Source organism: Magnolia sinica, chromosome 3 (genome assembly GCF_029962835.1).
Source record: "Magnolia sinica isolate HGM2019 chromosome 3, MsV1, whole genome shotgun sequence".
Taxonomy (NCBI): Eukaryota; Viridiplantae; Streptophyta; class Magnoliopsida; order Magnoliales; family Magnoliaceae; genus Magnolia; species Magnolia sinica.
The window spans coordinates 121,328,101-121,338,926 of record NC_080575.1 but is presented as its reverse complement, the minus strand read 5'-3'; positions in this window follow the sequence as shown (position 1 = coordinate 121,338,926).

Below are 10,826 nucleotides of genomic sequence, written 5' to 3'. Positions count from 1 at the left end.
TTTTAATGATCAATGATTACCGTTTGCCTTAGCTTGGTCCACCTTACATTTGAATTTACTGCATTTGTGGGCTCATATATTAAAATGATATATACAACAAAACAGATTAATAGCATGAATATAGGACACATATATCACGGTCGGCTCCATGGACGGATGGCATGGATATAAGACACATGCATCACTATGGGTTCCATGGTAAGGGATTCACCAACCTCTAGATCCGAGGACCCACCAAAGCCCGTTCTTAAAGCTCTTGAATGTGTATAGATCGCATACACACGGGGAATGGAGCTCATATACAAGATCTAACCAGATCTAACCACTCATCACACGGTCTCCACCATTTAGTTGCTATATCTCATGGATCAGGGGGACCCCACATCACACGTTCACGGTGGACGTACAGAGAATTTGGACCATTTGCCAATTTCTTTAAAGTGGTCATTTCTTTTATACAAGTTTGGCCCACCTAAGTGGTCGTTTGGCAGCATAGATTTGGATCTTCAAAATTAGATTTTGCATTTTTCTCATTTGAGTTGAGCAGCCTGATGTACTTTGATTTTGACTTAAAGGGGCCTTATGGAGAGCATTGTGACATATGCTTAGATATTGCCGGGTCCCAAGACGAGGACTTTTCAAATCTAAATTTCATGATAGTAATATCAAGATTTATAAAACTTGTAAATCTCGGTAGTTTTCAACTATTTAATTGCAAAATTATTTCATTCTTAATTTTAAAAAATGCTTAAAAGTTTAAATATTTCATTTTATAATTATATATCTTGAAAATTATTTATTAGTTTATAATAAATATATTTTTATACTTTATTTTCTATGAAAATCTTTTGATAATATTGTTGAAAAAAAAAACATGAATAACGTAAAAACTCCCAAGAAGTTTTTATGCTAAGAATTGGATTTGTCATTGTAAAATAAAGAAAGAGAACAATTATAGAAGTGAAGATGACTAAAAATGAAAAAATATGCTTCATAAAAATTTCCTTGGATTCTAAAGCGGTAAGCCTGTTTGAAATGTCGGATTAAATGGTATGGAATTGCATTAAATGGAATTAACACTATTATTGCACAATAATTCCAGATCTAGAAATACCATGGTATTTTGAGACCATAAAGTTATAATAATGAATCGGATTTTACTAATAGTGCCAATCACGGTCCCATACACATGCAACTTGAATATCACGTGTAAATGGCACATAAATAAACACATGCATCAACAATATGGGATATGTAGAAAATCCATTAGAAATCCTCCATTATCTACTATTGGGTTTGGATAATATGATACAGGAATTGATTCAATCACTTTAGTCATTTCTAAACGTCAGATGGAATTTGCATGGGACTAAATGTATTTGGAGTTGTCAGGAAGGAATAAGATTATATATATTGGAATTGCATTTGATCTAATTTGAAATTTTTGGTGAATTTCGAAATCTACTACATTTGTGGGCCTCACATTAATGCATGTGTTTTATTCACACCATTTATTTATATGTGCCCTTTACCCATGACATTCGAGTTATATACTGACATTCGAGTTATATACATGTATAAGCGACTCGTGTTACTTGTGAATTTGGTCCATTGATGGTTCACCAAATGCAATTTTCACTTAATACAATGTTTTATCAAGAGGAAGAATTTGATCCCAAATTTAGAATTGTGTTGTCAAAAGTACCATGGTATTCTAGACATATAATAATTGTGCAATACTGGCGCTAATTTCATCTAATGTAATTCCATACCATTTAATCCCGTGACCAAACAACTTAGAGGGTTTTCAATTGTTAATGGATTTGAAATACAGAGTTTGGGTGCCAAACATGATTTTAAAAATCTTGAATTTCAATTCCTAGCCATCCAAAATCCATACTTCGGGACAACCCCTAATATTCTTATACTGATCTTATTGTTCAGGGCATGGCATCCACTTAGTGGGGAATGCCAGATGAAAGGCTACGATATTGCACATGTACCCATCAATCTTACGTGTGAGATGAGTTTACCAAAAAGAAAAAAAGACACCTCATGTAGTTCCTATTATGGGAATCATGTGCGGTTGCAGCGTAGGTAGGGTATACCTCAATAGAAAAGACAATACTCTTATCCAAACCTAAAAAATCAAGGTATCTCATTTCAGTTATATTCCATCTCAGTACTCCAACCTCGCTCCGTCATTCCTTTCCCTACCACCGTCTCTTCTGGGTAACTCATCATCTATTCAAAGTAGATTCATACATGTAACCGTATCGCAACTTGTCGTAAGGTGCCGACTTTCCTGACAAAATGCAGTATGTGTAGGACATAAGAACCATGAAAACGGTAGGCCCCTCTATCTAAATTACTCTTTAGAAAATTAGCTTGATCCTAACCTTCTTATGTGGGCCACACGTAAGTCGAGTCAGACTTTCGGTTGTCCATTGATTGTGGCCCACTTGATGAGATTAAGGGACTGATGTTTCTCCCAGATGAAATTCATGGTGGGACCTACAGTTTTAATGGCACTGATTTTCTACAAAGCTACGTGTTAGTGGGGAATATCGTGCTGTACCATAAGCTACGGTGCCTTGCCAGTATATGACCGTTATCAACCGCTCATGATCAAAATCATGCAATGTACTATTCGGTCATGACTAGGTTCAAGCAGTCATTTGTGGGACATGGGGTGACGTGGCATGCGTGCGTGAGATCAGGGCTGTTAGGCAGGTGGGGCTTGCTGCGAACATGGTAGGGTGAGAAAGTTGGTTGGCACACGTGCGTTCGTTGAAACTAGATCCGTCGGTTCTTTTGCTTCTGCAGCAGTCCATTTCGTCAGATGCTTGTAGCTCACTTGTTAAGTTGATTTCCCTGACTTTTCGGGCAGACAATGTTCAAAGGGGACCCCACCTAATGAATGGATCTGATTATGAAAACAAATATAAGGTTGGCACGTGCAGCATAGATCGCATTTGACGACGTATAAATAAACTATAAATACGAAAATTGGTGGAGCCATATCTACCGTCCGATGAAGGGTGGATGCGCTTAGTCATCAAAATGGCACAGCCGTTCAATCACCCCTAGATGGATTATCAGCCCCCAGCCCACAAAAACAGCACTAAGCCTGTTAGACACGCCAGCACAGTGTAAAAGCTATTGATGTAATTGCACTTAATGTAAAAAAGTTATAACTACGTGCAGAGTAAGAAAGAGAAAATATTTTAATACAAACATCTTAATTATTAATTTTTTTAAGGCCATGTAGCCTAGATTTACATCGTACTTAAAATCATGTCCTAAAATTAGCTACCCCAATGAAAGGCTAGATTGGATGTGATATAGACATTGTGGTGGGCCTCACACCCTTTTGTTTCTTGGGCTCCAAGTGAAGATTTATGCAGGTGAGCAGCAAAGGGTGCATTGAGTTAGGTAAAAAATAAATGACATAAGTACACTCATAATAATATAATAATATGGGGAGGCATTTAAATTTACATTGTCAATATCAAAGCTTTATTTCAATTAATTTAGGTTAGTTACATGAATCGTATTATGCAATTCAACCTTAGCTTATAAGATATGTCATCAAGTCATGTTACAGTCAAGCATTATTTAATAGTCTATTACATATATTGATTATAATCAATCAGTTAGTATGCTTTCATTGTACTTAGTAAACTCTGTTAGGCCTACTGCGAATGTATATACTTTAGCACGTCATCCATCCATTTTTCATTATCATTTTACGGGTGGAGGGCAAAATAGGAGCATATCCAAAGCTCAAGTGGATCATAAAGCAGGAAACAATGGGAATAATAATTTCCACCGTTGAAACCTTCCTAGGGCACATAGTGATGTTTATTTGTCATCCAACATGTACATAAGATCACATGGATATGGATTAAGGGAAAATACAAATATTAGTTTGATCAAAAACTTTTGTGGCCCACAAGAATTTTTTAATGGTAAAAGTTCAATTCACATTATTTCCTGTGGTGTGGTTCACTTGAGCTTTGGACATACTTCATTTTTGGGCTAAAGATATAAAATTATCTAATAAAATGGATGGACGGAGTGGATAAAATACACAAATCACTGTGGGCCCCACAGAGTTTACTCAGTACCAATGTAACGCCCCGGATTTCGTAACCTGAGTTTCGTACTCGTTTTCTAAAATTCTGAGAGTTAACTTACAAGGATAGCCCACATTTCACAGTAATTTCATTTTATTTTATTATTTTATTTTATTGTTTAATAAATGTAAGTGAGCAATCGCAATGGAAGCAAAACAAACCACACGCTAAGGGAATGGCTAAAATATATCTCAACATATACAAACGGCTGCCCATAAGATTTATATAAACTAATAACTCAATATACTCAGGAGAATACATTATCCGACGTAAACTTCATAAGTAAAATACAAGAATAAACAATTTATGTTTCACAAGTGACATATAGGAGGATAGCACATGTAATTCAGAAGAAGATACAACTCACATTTTCAAGTAACAATTTTAAAAAATATAATATCTAAATTATAATCACCACTCGCAAGTACAACACCAACTACATATCCATCTAGAAATCAAAGTATAACATGATGAGATACAATCAATTCTCCACAAATATATATTGGATGCATGAATGCAATCAGCCTGAGGATGCACATCCAGCTGAATAAATAGTCTCATTGGTCACTATCAGAGAAGTTCATTCATACATGATATCGGGTCTTTCAAATAGTCGACTAATTCAAAATGCAAAAAGGGTTATTCGAACAATACATTAGTCTTTCAAACAGTCGACCAAGCGCCCGATAACGCCCGCATGCATGTATGCATTATTAACCCAACTATTATTAGTCAAATTTATAAACAGAATATTAGAGAAGCTCAAAGGTCACTATGGGGGGCGCGCGTGACTCAGCATAGGCCAACAACTCGGGTATAGTATCCAATTCCACCTTCCTTGGCTCATGAGACGTAAACAAGTAAGATTTTAAAACACTCAAATAATTATAAATAGTGATTATAAGATAAAGAATGCAAGGCATTTCATTTACAAGAATCTCTATAACTAGTGGTTATTCATGATTCGACATGTAGACATTACCGTCACAAGTCTAGATATACTTCCAACAACAAGAGTCCTCTCAATAAGCCACATTGGCACCAAGTCCTTCAAGGATACAACAAAATAATACAATCCACAAACCACATTGGTACAAATAATCTACGATATGGTAAGTCTACAACCACGTAACATTTATTTTATTCACAATCGGCCGCTAGTTAGAAGAATCCCTATTATAATATTCATCAACAGATAATAGTAAATTTTTAGTACAATCCATTAACACAAATAAATGATAGACTAAATCACAATTAATTCAATTTTCTAATTACAAACAATTATCATTTACATCAATTCACAAATGTATCAACAATACACGAATAAGATTGTTTGCTTAACTAAATCAGAGAGTCAATTTCTACTCTAAAAAGTATCTCAATCTTACCATGTAGAAAATAATTTGAATCTCATTCTACGATCATTCTAATACACTTATATAATTAAATGAAGCTCAATCATTCATATAAACTAAACATAAATAATAAGTCAAATATGGAAGATACATGAAAGCAAACTAATCTAATCATTGAAATGGAGGAAAGCTTGAAGGGTGAAACCTCACCTTAAGGGGGTCCGCTCATTGCAAGGCATATTCTATGAAAATGGAAGCTATTTTAGCAGAACAATTTCCATGAGAATTATTGAAGTACATATTACAATTTGAATCATATTTAGATTGCAAGTGAAAATCTCATATTCCTCTTGCAAGAGTACCTATTTTCTTGTGCTAGAAACCTAGTTATAGAAAAGTAAATTATTGTGGAATTTGCCTTCTTTTTTGTAATTCAAACAATACAACTTTTATGTTGAAAGAAAACCCTCTTTACATAATAAATGGTATCGTTTGGTGTTTTAGGAGCTCGCAAATAGACTCTTTAAGGGCTTTTACATTATAAATGGTGTCTAGTATTCTATTAGGTGAATTGATCCAAAATTGCTATTCTCATGTAACATGGGCCATTTGTCAGAAGACATTATTCGGACGACATGGTCCATTTTAAATAAATTTTTTTTTTTTTTTTTTCCGGTGCTTTTGAGTTGAATAAAAAAACCCTTTTTTTCTCCAGAGCTTTTGAGTTCTTTGTTGCCTAACTTCGCTGTAGCATCCTTTCGTGCACATGTACATTGTTTTAATGTTTTTTGTTTGTTGCCTCATGTTCTCCACATGTGGATGATGGTCTACTTGTATCAGTGTAATGATTACTCGTCTGAAAAATCACCATTTTAGTACATGTTGCACGGTCTGGAATGCAATTTAGCACAATAGGACTGGAACTGTGGGGGAATTATTTCAATTGTTGAGCAAAAATACCTTGAAATGACCATTTTCAATATCTTAGGCTGATAATTCACGAGAATGGATAGATTGAGAATGACGTTACTCATAGAATTCAATCGGTGTGGAAAAATGGAGATGTGCCTTAGGATTGTTATGCTATCACTGCATGTTGATAAAAATGAGGGAAATTTTATGTAATAACTATAATACTAGCTATGCTTTACAAGACAAAATACCAATAGTTAGAGAACAAAATATTTATAAGATGAGTGTAGTTGAAATGAAGATGCTAATATGATTGGTGACAAGAGAATGATGGAATTAGATCTTGATGCACTTAGGAAAACATTTGGTGTAACACCAATGATAATAACATGAGGGAAAATAGACTTAGATGGTTTGATCATGTCCAATGAAAACCAAGAACTATGTTAGTAAAAAACAAATTGATTCAATCTGAAGGTAAGGGAAAGACCCAAAATGACATCGTGGAGTAGTACAAAAAGACTTAATGACCTGTAATGTAATTAAGGATGTAGTTCTTGATGGAATAGAATGACAGAATTAGATGGTGCAGCTGACCCCATGTTGTTGGGATGAGGTTAAGATGATGATGACGACAACGACAAATACATGCTGGATGGTGGGTATTGTTCTAAGCATCATCTTTATCATTTATGTCCCATTTATATTCATAATGTATATTAGTAAGAAATCCAACACTAGTCTATTTTTGCAATGGATTATACATGTCATCATCTCTATAGTGTGAGTGTAAAGGCCATTTATTAGTGCCACATCCATGATTCGTATCAAAGCTATGGGGCTGAAAAATCCTCCATTCCAATATTGTCAAATAAATATTTTCTTTTCTCATATAGGTATAAAAAACCTTGTGTTTAACTCCTATGAGAGTTGACTGTTAATGACTATGATTGGATAGTTGATCACATGAAATGATATTTTCGTTGTCGACCTTAGAAAGGTAAGAGAAAATTTCAATTTGGGTGAGATCTAAACTACTTGTTATATGGGTACCAACAGGGCCACATGATCTAGACCATCAATGGTGGACCATCCATTGCATTTGATCAAAACCATCCAAATAGTGGGTCAAAACCATTCAAATGCCATGAAGATCGAGGAGGTTGCTGACATATAGCAAAAAGTGAGGGTGGTACATGTAAAAAGACTGTCCAAAAGTGCAAAGGGAAAAAGTAAAATATTTGGCAACGCTGAACAGAGGGGGTTCTTAGCATTTAGCAATAGGGGAGGGAGGTATATATATATATATATATATAATTCTTTTTTCTCTGCTCAAACGTATATGCAAGCATCAACCCTTACAAATTCATAGGGTAGTGCATCGTGCTAGAATGAGAGTTTTGCTTTGTGCAAGTTGGGCCCCTGGATTCAGTGACTTATAAGTACAGCAACGGTCCACATTCAACCAAAACAATGCCCAAGACCGGATGGATGATATATTCCAATTTAGGAGTTATATGATACTCAGGCTCTGCATAATAGTTGATATACGGGCACTTAGAAATTATACACTTGGCATATATTAACTCAATTGAACCGACTAGATTGTGCAACCCACTGTTTCTAAGCCACAGACCCAAGATCAGATCAGTTGAAAAATCCAAACCTCTGATTCATGGGCACTTGTTTGTGGAAATAGGACCGTTGATAGTTTTCTTTTCTAACGATCCAATAAATTTCCACCAATCATCAAAATAGATAATCAAATAAGCATAATGTTTGGTTAATGATACGTCTGCTTTGGGTAACATAATTTGGATGGTCTGATTTGACTGCTTGTATGCCACTTGTGCAATTTCTAAGTACCTGCCTATCATCCATCACATTCTGCAAGAGCACCGAAGTGTCTTTTTTTTTTTTTTTTTTATAAATAAAAATAAAAATTCGAATTATAGATATTTTTGGTGCATAAACCATCCACGGTAGGACCCATCACACCACCACCACCCTATATCACTGAACCAAGAGGCCCCACTTGCACATACCCATAACGGACGGGCGCGGATTGGGTACTACCCCCACCATGGCCTAGCTAGAGACGCACGGTCCTATAAGGGGATCTGTGGGACCACCGTGATGTATATGTTTCATCTACGCCGTCTATCCATTTTAAAAGATTACTTTATGTCACGGGATCCAAATTGATGTAGATTGACGGCTGATAAGGACCACACCACAGGAAGAAGTGGGATTGAAAGCTTTCCATTGAAAACTTCTTGAGGGGCACAGAAGTTTTGGATCAGGTTGATGTTTATGTTTCCCTTCATACAGGTCCATGTGACCTTATTAACAGGTTGGATAACAAATAAACATAATGGTAGGCCCTAGGAAGTTTCCAACGGTAGGAGTTCAATTCTCACTTCTTCCTGTGGTGTGGTCTACTTGAGCCTTCAATCTACCTTCTTTTTAGGCTCGTGCTCTAAAATGATCTCTCGAAATGGATGGACGGCATGGATAAAATATATACATCACGGTGGGCCCTAAAGATCCCCTAACAGGACCGTCCGTCTCTACCTAGGTGCCCAATCCGCACCCACCGAAATCAGGAGGTACAAACATTGAGCCCTACCATTGGACAGTACTTTATGTTAAAACCATCATTAAAAAAAGAAAAGAAAAGAAAAAAACAAGCACTGAAGTAGAGTGTACTATTTCAGTTCCCAAATGAAAAGTCATTTGAGGTGACGTAATTAAAATTAATGGGTGTAAATGTAAGTAACTCAATCATGCACCTCAAAAGGCCCAAGGACAGTAACAGAAAAGGATGTGAGATAAGAGAGGAGGGCCCTTAATCCTTACTTTTTGCCCCTAGCTTTATATATATATATATATATATATATATATATATATAGAGAGAGAGAGAGAGAGAGAGAGAGAGAGAGAGAGAGAGAGAGCTAATAACTCGCAGCCGGCTTCGGTGGATCCTGGCTGTGGTGCCCATCATGATGTTTGTGTCTTATACGTTGTACCAATGGCATCTATCTGTTTTGCCATATCAATTTAGGGTATGATCCCAGAAAATGCAACGATTCAACTGGCAAGTAGACCCATTACAGGAAACAATGGTGATCGAAGGGCGAATGCCCTCTATTAAAAACTTAACGGGAGATACTGTAATGTTTATTTTCCATCTAACTTATTGACAAAGTCACAAATACCGGGCTAAAAGGACCTCATAAATTTCAGCTCGATCCAAAACTTTGGTGCCCAGTAAGTTTTTAATGATCAATGATTACCGTTTGCCTTAGCATGGTCCACCTTACATTTGAATTTACTGCATTTGTGGGCTCATATGTTAAAATGATATATACAACAAAACAGATTAATATAGGACACATATATCACGTTCGGCTCCATGGACGGATGGCATGGATATAAGACACATGCATACATCACCATGGGTTCCATGGTAAGGGATTCACCAACCTCTAGATCCGAGGACCCACCAAAGCCCGTTCTTAAAGCTCTTGAATGTGTATAGATCGCATACACCCGTGGAATGGAGCTCATATACAAGATCTAACCAGATCTAACCACTCATCACCCGATCTCCACCATTTAGTTGCTATATCTCATGGATCAGGGGGACCCCACATCAGGTTCACGGTGGACGTATAGAGAATTTGGACCATTTGCCAATTTCTTTAAAGTGGTCATATCTTTTATACAAGTTTGGCCCACCTAAGTGGTCGTTTGGTAGCATAGATTTGGATCTTCAAAATTAGATTTTGCATTTTTCTCATTTGTGTCGGGCAGCCTGATGTACTTTGATTTTGACTTAAAAGGAGAGCATTGTGACATATGCTTAGCTATTGCCGGGTCCCAAGACTAAGACTTTTCAAATCTAAATTTCATGATAGTAATATCAAGATTTATAAAACTTGTAAATCTCGGCAGTTTTCAACTATTTAATTGCAAAATTATTTCATTTTTAATTAAAAATGCTTAAACGTTTAAATATTTCATTTTATAATTATATATCTTGAAAATTATTTATTAGTTTATAATAAATATATTTTTATACTTTATTTTCTATGAAAATCTTTTGATAATATTGTTGAAAAAAAAACATGAATATCGGAAAAACTCCCAAGAAGTTTTTATGCTAAGAATTGGATTTGTCATTATAAAATAAAGAAAGAGAACAATTATAGAAGTGAAGATGACTAAAAATGTAAAAATATGCTTCATAAAAATTTCCTTGGATTCTAAAGCGGTAAACTTGTTTGAAACGTCGGATTAAATGGTATGGAATTGCATTAAATAGAATTAACACTATTGTTGCACAATAATTCTACATCTAGAAGTACCATGGTATTTTGAGACCATGGAGTAATAATAATGAATCAGATTTTACTAG